Raw genomic sequence first — 9,365 nt, 5'->3', positions numbered from 1 at the left:
TCAGTATGCAGTATCTACACAAGTTTTACGCCCATCGAACCTTTTCACTTTTTGTCACATTACAATCAAACATTTAATGTCAAACATGTAAACGTTATTAGACTGTCACAAAGTATCTCATATCTGTGAAATGAAATGGAAATGATTTTCAATTATCTTATAAATGAAAATCTGAAAAGTGTGGAATGCATTTACATTCGGGCCCTAGGGGTCAATCATTTGCAGAACCACGTTTTGCCACAGTTACAGCTGGCAGTCTTTCAGGGCATGTCTCGACTATCTTTACACAAACAGGAATAGACATATGTGCTCATACTTGTTTACATATTAGTACAAGATCGGTCAGATTAGTTTAGCGCTGCTCTAGAAAAGCATCCCCACAGGTTGATCCTACCACCACCATGTTTCACCAATTCTACAGGATTTGTGGCAAACTACTAAGTGTTTTTCTTTCACTAGCTTTTTTTCTTGCCAGTCCATAAAAGGCCAGCTTTTGGAGGGCATGACCAATAGCTGACCTGTCAACAGATTCTTCCCCACTGAGCTGTGGATCTCTACAGCTATCCCAGTGTTACAGTGGGCCTCTTGCCTGGTGTACCTAATTAAGGCTAAAGTAGCCGTCCTTTGTTGTGATGACTGACATTAACCTCTGGCCGTCTCTCCATGAACCTCTGGGAAGTTCTTTCAAGACTCTTTGGAAAACCATTTCAGGTGACCACCTCATGAAGCTCGTGGAGAGAATGCTGAGAGAGCAAAGCAGTAATCAGAGCAAAGCTATTCTGAAGAATCTAAAATATAAAAATGTTATTTCACACTTTTTGTTTGCTACCTAATTCCATGTGTGTTCATTCACAGTTTTGTTGCCTTTGGTGAGAATCTACAATGTCAATTGTATCTAAGACAGTGTATCTAAAACATGTGACTGGTAGTGTAAGATTCTAATAAAATCCGGTCACAAAATGTGAAAAAATCCCAGAATTACAAAGACTTTTGCAAGGCGCTATAACCCCTCAGTTTAAAGCTATTTTTGAGCTCATTTCTCTCAGGCCTGAAAAAGTCAAGGTCTGATCTTGGCCTTAATGTTGACCTCCGACCTCTTGCCTTCGCTGACACTGATGCGCAGCGGCTTCGTTTGACCCACTCCTGGGAGGCCCTTACACCCTCGCTGTTTTTCTTCATTAGCAGAAATCAGGCTGACCCCTCTGTTACACCCTCCTCCCTCGTAGCACACGAACACACATTTTCCCCTCTCCATCAAACATAATGAAATCACACACCCTGAAACAGGCAAGGGCCCACCCAGCAAGGATTTAATATTGAAGCAGAAAATATCAGGGCTTTAGTTAGTGTGTGTGTGTGTGTGTGTGTGTGTGTGCGTGTGTGTGTGTGTGTGTGTGGGTGTTGTGAAGCAGTGGCAGAAAGATTGTTAAAGGGGGAGTTGAGGAGGTTTGCTGGAAGAGTCCGTGATCCATCCATCACCAGGGATGAACAAGAGCCTGTTTATAAACAATACATGCTGGGAATTTCTTAATGAGATACTTCCAGTTCCTGCAAGCAAGAAGCACTTTTTTTTCACTCTGGCTGCCAGTTAGTTCAACCATACAGTAAAACTTAAAATTCTTTATAATTTTTTACAGTGTTAAATTTTTTTTTATCACATTTCCCATATTGCAGAAAAGAAATGTACGTCTCACTTAAAAATGTTTGTTTACACCGTGCGTGCGTGAGAAAGGAAGAACTGAGGATAGACTGCTGCCAAAGTGCCAAAAAAAGTGAAAGCTGGGCAAGATGAAAAGATGCTAAAGCAAAAACTGCTCATTGGGGAAAACATAAATTGTCAGGTAACTGCGCAACATCAGGGGGTTAAAGAACTACTTTCTGACTTTTGGTTATAGTAGCTGGACTGTATTATTAATTAAAAAAGCAACATCGAGACAAAGTGAAAATAGAAGTAGAAACAAAGTTTCCTTTTGTAGAATCTAATTCTTGTTTGTTTCTTCATGTTTGGTTTGTGTTGACAGAAGAATCGTCTCTGGCAATGTTATATTAGTTGTGGGCTTTTCATGATTCATTTAAACTGTTCTATCTTCAGGGTGGCGTCATAATACACACTTCAATGATTTGAATTGGGTGCACATGTTTAGGTCAGAATTATGCACAAAGGGACTAACATATACATACACTTCTCTGACTTTTTGTTCAAATGTCCCTGAGAAAGTGGCAAAGAAGCTACTCCATTTTTGTATCCCCCAACAAGCTACTGACATGGTTCAGGCTGGAAAGGCTGTCATTCTTTTTGTCTGAAAAAGGTTTGGAAGGTTTTGGCTATTAAGTCTAATCTAGCAATTTTAGTAGTGTTCAGGGTTGGACCATTCCAGAAGCACAACAGTCTATACTAAAACCAGTGTGCTTTTGGATGGTTCGCCTGTTGGAACAGTCCTTTGTGTCCAAGTTTGAACCAAGTAGCTGTTGATCTGAGATGAAAAATTCTGAGGAAGTTCTCCACTTGCAGGCAAACAGACCCTCAACCTGTTGCTCCCACCACTATGCTTAAGAGTTGGTGCACAGTTCCTGGGTTTAAAAGGCCTAACCTTGTCTCTCTCAAATATGTTTCTTGTCTCTGGAACCAAATATTTCAATCTTCATCTCATTTGACCATAAAACTGCCCTCCAGAACACATTTATCAATGTGGGCAACTGCAGGTTTCAGCCAAGGTAGAAGGTGTTCATTTTGGCTCAGGTGCTTCCTCTCATTTCATGTTCACATCAAACTGAGTTCAATGTGGACAATAACACTGCTGTTCTGGCTGTTTCTAGTTTTGATTCCCAGTTTATTCCTCACATCTTAACTTAAATTTCAATTTAATTTAGTCTGAAGGTGACAGTTCGGATCAGATGGGCTACCTTCAAATTCTTCAACTTTACTTCAAATCAAGAGCTAGGTGAAGAAAACCTGGACACAACTGGGGTGTCCCAACATGACAATAGTCCCAAACACAGATCAACACTGGTTCCTGAAAGGCATGGGTAGCCAATGAGGTGAAGTTACAGTGGTGGAAATGTTCTCAGACTTTCCTGTTCCAGTTATAAGATGTGCTTCAGCATTTTGCACAACCTGCAGATGCCTAATGAATGCATCATCAACCACAAAATAAAGCAAATTCAGCCTAGAGGTAAAGAATGCATGGATTAGTGTTTCAAAAAGCTGCCTTGATAGAAAGCTAGAAATAAAAAACAGCCACAATCTGTCATTCAACTTTAAGATCTGCATCCGGTTTACCTCCCAGATTACTGATGATTGGTCTAACAAACGGAGCCAAGGTGCCAAGATCTAAGATGGAGGTCTCAGAAGTGCCACTAAAAACCATCACGTCTGTTTTACTTATTAAAGGTTTACATAAACTTAAGCAATCCTGCCAAGAAGAGCAGTGAAATATCCAGCCAGAATTATGTCAAAATCAGAGCTGGCCCAAGGCTGAATGGGGTTAAGCAAAATTTGATTTGGGGCACCTTCTTCCTGTTAACAACATCACAACTAACAGTGTTTCAATACAGATTTGGTGGAATCTGGGAGAAGGCCAAGTTTTTATTGGCTGACCTTAAAATAAATCATGGATAAATGGTTATTATTTGCTCAGATTTGTGAACAAACTGAGCTCAAACACGAAGAAAAGATTTAACCTGTAGCATCCGACAGGAGATATGTTAACACAACAATCAACCAATGATTGCACTTTTACAATTCTTTGAATCTTAAATCAAAATTTTGAACGATTTATAATCTTTTGATTAAGCAACATTATTCTAATTCTCAATAGACAAATATAAAAATTTTTGATCTGTGGTCTGTGTTAAAATCCAAGCATTTAGGGGAGGCCCCTGATGATTTAGGGGCCCTGAGCAGCTGCTTAGTTCATTTTTTCCTTGGGCTGTCTCTTGTCAAAAGCTATGGAACAACGAGCCAAATATTAGTGGACGTTTATTTGTATATTTGAACCTGTATGCCTAATTTTGACCCTTTTTGGATTAGAGAAAGTCCAAAATAAAATCAAACTCCAATTTCTGTATCTTTAAAAGGCCAAAATCAATTCTATACATGCCTAGGATGAGTGTGAACTCATGGCTGGCACTGTAGTTTGTGATATTTAGGTGCAGGTCCACGACTGATGCTACGAGGAATCAGAGTTCATTATAATCTCTAACTCTAATAAGACTGGAGAAGAAAACACGTAATAATTAAATGCCCCACAAGTTCTATAGAATGGGGAAAATGTCTCAAACAAAAGCTTTAAGTGATGTGGACATTCCTTCCCATGATAGCCTAAAACCCATCATCCCCTGCCTGCATTCAGACATAAGCTGTGGACTTTGCTCACTAAATCCAGGGGCCTCTTTACTGTGAGTGCTGGATTTTGTGAGTGTGTCAGTAAACAGAACAGGCTATTATCGAGCTGGAGCTTAGTGGCCAGCACACAGCAGCCGTCTGATAAAGACACATGAACAGGACGTCCAGGATGGGATTTATGAAGTGCTGGATTTATCTTTTACAGCTTGTGTTGTGAGTTAAGTTAGACTAATGAGTTTGACGGTTTGAACACTCCAACCAGTTTGGTTCAGAGTGTTTAGAAAGTACTGATTAGGTTTGTGGGGTTTGTCTTATCCTTTCACATCCTCTGTTTTTCTGTGCACATTTTTAGGATTCTTAATGTAGTTATGATCCTAGGGTCCACTAAAAGTCCTCCCCCACTGCCTCTTCTTCTTCTCTCTTTGACACTCCTCTCCCATGGGACAAGCCCTCGCACTGCGTTCAACAATGTGTCCAACAGCATGACACCTCCAAAAGATCCATGGTGACATTTGCACTGTCAGATGTTGTCCCCATTATTTAGAGCCTCTCTCAGCCCTGCTGCCTGCTCTCTGTTCTCTATCCATCCGTCAGAGGGTCGGAGACAGTTAGGCGGATGCTTTATCATTGCTGAGACTAGCTACAGATTTGTGGGATGAAATACGGTTCTCCTTTCACAGGGAAATAATAAGCCACCTCTGCTCTCTGTTTATGGCAGGTTCTGCCACCAGTCATTTTCATACTACTCTCCACTCTAAGCTGTTTAAAAATATGCTGAGTTTGAAAATCAACTAAATGCTAATAGATGCAATCATTTTGAAGCTATTTCTGTTTTGTTTTGGTTTATTGCTCAATGTTGGACATTTCTGCACCAAATTATACATTTGCAACAAAGTTTTTAACTGAAGTTGATGATAGTATGCTACCAGAAAGACATTTGGTACATTCTGTTTGTAGTCGGAAGTAGAAATTCTCCATGTCCAAGTTAGAAAAATCTAATATGCTATATGCTTTTACGCATATAAAACGTAAAAGCTGAAGTGTTTGATTACTCTTTTGACAAGATGTATCATGTTAATCCAATGACACACTCTGTAATGTACAATCTCTATCTCTGAGCAAGTTCCTTTACTGTTTGAAGAAAGAAAAATGTTGTTGTCGGCTTGTACCGTTTATAGTAGCTAGCCTAGTCTCTGAGCACAACATTTAGCAAATGGTGGGTTTTCCTTGTACTTGGAATTTGGATTTTCCAAGTTCCCAACTAAAAGAGCAACAAGAACAACCCTTGAAGTTGCAATTACAAATGAGAAAGTTTAAGGTCTCTGAGATGCCCTATGTTCAGTATCCATAATAACTGCCACACATATAATACTTTTGTGAAAGCTGCAGTTATAAACTTTTTTATCAGAATTAGCTTCTTGGCCAAATTTATGTCAACAAACAAGTAATTTGACTTCGGTTTCACAGCGTACAAACATTACGTATATAAACCTTGGTGGAAAGAAAAGATATGTGTTTGTACAGCCAGTGTTTTCTAAGAAAAAGAAAAAAGAAAAGCATGTGGTGGTAGTGCAAATACGCCTATTTTGTTTCCAGCAGAGTAGCTAGCTGACTACCCAGGCTATGATGTGTTCATTGTGTTCATCAGAATGACAGCCTGGGGGAAGAAGCTGTGTCTGTGGTGGCTGCTTTATGCAAATAGCGCTCTGTACCGCTGACGTGAAGGTGAAAATTAGTTTGTGACGGTTTGTGTCCAGGACGTGTGGGTTCTGCAGAGATGTTAGTGAACCTTTTCCTGACCCTAGACCTGTACAAGTTCTGGACTGAGGGAAGGTCAGCCCTGATGATCCTCTGTGCAAACCTAAAAGTTCGCTGTAGTTTTATACTTGTCTTGTTCAGTTGATAAGCCAAACCAGACAGTGGTGGACGAACGCAGGACAGACTGAATAATGACCATTGATGGGACCAGCACCTCATGTGGAAGGTTGTGCTTCTCGAGTTGCCACACAGAAAGTACAGTTTCTGCTGAGCCTTCTTCCAAACAGTGTCTATGTTCTCAAGTTACATGAAGATAACTGTCCAAACGACATTCTCCCTGCTGTGTTTTTAAAAACATTTTTCCTGGTAGTCTCCCTTGTATTGTAGAAATTTGCAGTACTTCACTTTTAACAGGTGTGGTTCCAAGCTCTTCTAAGCATGCTGTTTTTGAGCATTTATTGAAAAAAGTACAATTTGGATCCTATGCAGCTAAAAAATTACAGGCCTGTCTCAGAGAACAGCTAATTTATTTCATGTAAAAACAATATATTTCAGTCTGTTCAGTTTTCATAAGCTCCACTCCACAGAAACTGCTTTACTCAAAGTTTCTAGTGACAGTTTGATGCCTGCTGACTCTGGGATGCTCCAGAGTGTAACCATTACAGAGTGTTACTCTGTTGTGGTTCTTCTGGATCTTAATTCTCAATTCTAACTTTTGAGAGTTTTGAAATACAATGAAATTCTGTTTAAAGTTAGAAAACTACTCTGATGAGAGGCAAAATGTTTTTATGAATCTATAAAGTCCAGTTACACAACTTACTTGTATAGCCATCATGTTCTACAGCAGCATAAGGAATAAATCACTGATCATGTGTGGGGACACTTGTGGCTTAATTTCTGTACTCGGTTTTTTTCTCATTGGCAACGTGGTTCTGTTTGGCTACCGTACTGATTTAACTTGCAGTCTAATACAGAACTGTGTCTGTTTCTCTCAGCTTCATAGAGTGGGTAACCTGGCTGCAAGGCCTGCTGTGTCAATTGGAGTCATCGATCTGAAAAGTTTCTCATATAAAATGTTTGCTGCCATTATAAACACTGAATATCTCAGAATAACTCAACCATACACACAGGTGTTTGTGTTGTAACTTGATATTGGTATGTGGAGATAAAGAACCAACCAAAAGTTAATTTCTAGAATATTGCCTTAAAAGGGCAAGAAATCACGTTTGCAACATTTATTCAAAAGAAACATCTATTTATCTCCAGATTTATCTTTAGATACATGATTCTCAGTTCAAAATCAATTAAGTTTAGTGTCAGGACACAGTGTTCCCAAAGGCAAATTATCAACGATTATCTCTTTATTTACTCTACGGCTTGCACTGATTTATTTAAAAGCCTACAAGTTTTGAAAATGTCTTAATATTTTTGAACAGAGATACAATTTCCAATCATCATTTGTAAGACATGGCAGCAGACACTGTTGTGAACTCTTCTGAGGTTTGGAAACATTTTTAACATGACCTGGTTGGTTTCTAAGTTTGCCAACAGTCTTGTTTCTAGATGTGCAGTCAGTTTTCCAGCATTTTCCCTACAGTGGGATGATGTGTATTAAATCATCTGTAATGCCTTTAATATGACTGAATTTCTGAAATCACAAATATGATCATTTATTCTTGAATGCAAGAAATACAAGGAGTTGTTGAACTTTCGCCTCCTATTCACAGGTTGATAGACGGATTGGACATCCTGGATAGAAGCAGCTGAAATAAGCTTTCTTCATAGGGTGGCTTCACTCAACTTAAGAGATAGGGTGAGGAGTGCCATCATCTGGGGGGAGCTCAGAGTAGAGTGGCTGCTCCTCTGCATTGAAAGAAGTCAGTGGAGGCAGTTTGAGCATCTAATCGGCATGTCTCCTGGATGCTGCTGTTGGAAAGACTATGTTTCACTTTTGGCATTATAATGCCTCGGGATCCCCCAGAATGAGCTGGAGAAGCTCGCAATGGAGAGGAATATCTGGGTTTCCCTCTTGGACCTGTTGTCCACTCTATACTAGGAAAAAGGTTCTCAATTGTCCAGCTAATGGTTAGTCAGACCATATTTCTGGCATGTTAACAGGAAATAATCCCAAGTGTCTAAAGTATAAACCTCTATGCCTAAACGTCTTTCTGTATATTGAAACTAAGAGCTCTCCTCTCTTTGCCGCAGCAGAAAGAGGAGAAGAGGTTCCCCTTCAAGCAGGAACATTACCCTGAACATATGGCCAGAGCTACAACAGAATCATTTAAGTCAAAGCATATTCATGTTCCTGGAACAGTCCAGTCAAATTCAAGACCTAAATTCAATCAAGAAGCTGTGACGAGACTTTAAAATCAATGTTCACTCCCTGTCTAATCTGATTGAGCTTGAGATGAGACGCGGGCAAAGATTTTAGTCTCCAGATGTGCAAAGCTGGACAAGACAAATAGACATACACCTATAATTGCAACAGAAGGTTGTTCTACAAACTGTTGACTCATTGGGTCTGAATGCATGAATCATGTTGCTTCCACTTCCTAATTATGCTATACCCTGTGTTGGTCTATCACATAGAATCCAAATAAAATATACTGAAGTCTGTGGTTGTAATGTGAGAAAATTAAATGCGTTGGGATATGTTTGCAAGGCACTGAAAAAAAATATACATGTGTGGCATTTTATCTCTTGTACATTCTCTTTCTAAAGAAACATGCAACAACATTCCTGTTTCATTTCTCACTGATCACAGTGGTACCACTGAAGCCTTCACTTTCAGGAAGAATGATTGTCTCTCCCTTTAACCCTCTGCCATCCTTCAGTCAGTCCCAGTTATCTCCCAGATTGAGTCAGTAAGAGGGGATGATAGCAGGCTGGGAGAAGACCATCAATCCTCTGTAAGCACGCTGCACGTCTAACGGTCCCACTAAGGGATTTACAGGCCTGGGTCACTCCTCTGTCTTCTTCAGGCAGATCAGGCCTTGACACCCTGTTGCTTTGGCTGAAACGTCTGTGGGGGAGAGGGAGGGGTCGCCGAGACCCTTCACTATTAATTGCCGTCTGATATTAACTGCCGCAAAAACAAGTCAACAGTAAACAAAAGGGAGAGTAAACAGACTCCCAAGGCCTGGAAGAGGAAACTTTTAATGATTCTGTTAATCTGAAGTTGTTTTAAACATTAAAAATAACATTTAGGCTAATAAAAAACTTTGACATATTTACTCTCTTACTCTCTGGGAAACTAACA

Source organism: Girardinichthys multiradiatus, chromosome 1, assembly GCF_021462225.1.
Source record: "Girardinichthys multiradiatus isolate DD_20200921_A chromosome 1, DD_fGirMul_XY1, whole genome shotgun sequence".
In the NCBI taxonomy this organism is placed as follows: Eukaryota; Metazoa; Chordata; class Actinopteri; order Cyprinodontiformes; family Goodeidae; genus Girardinichthys; species Girardinichthys multiradiatus.
The sequence above is the reverse complement of the archived record's forward strand: the minus strand, read 5'-3'. Positions refer to the sequence as shown.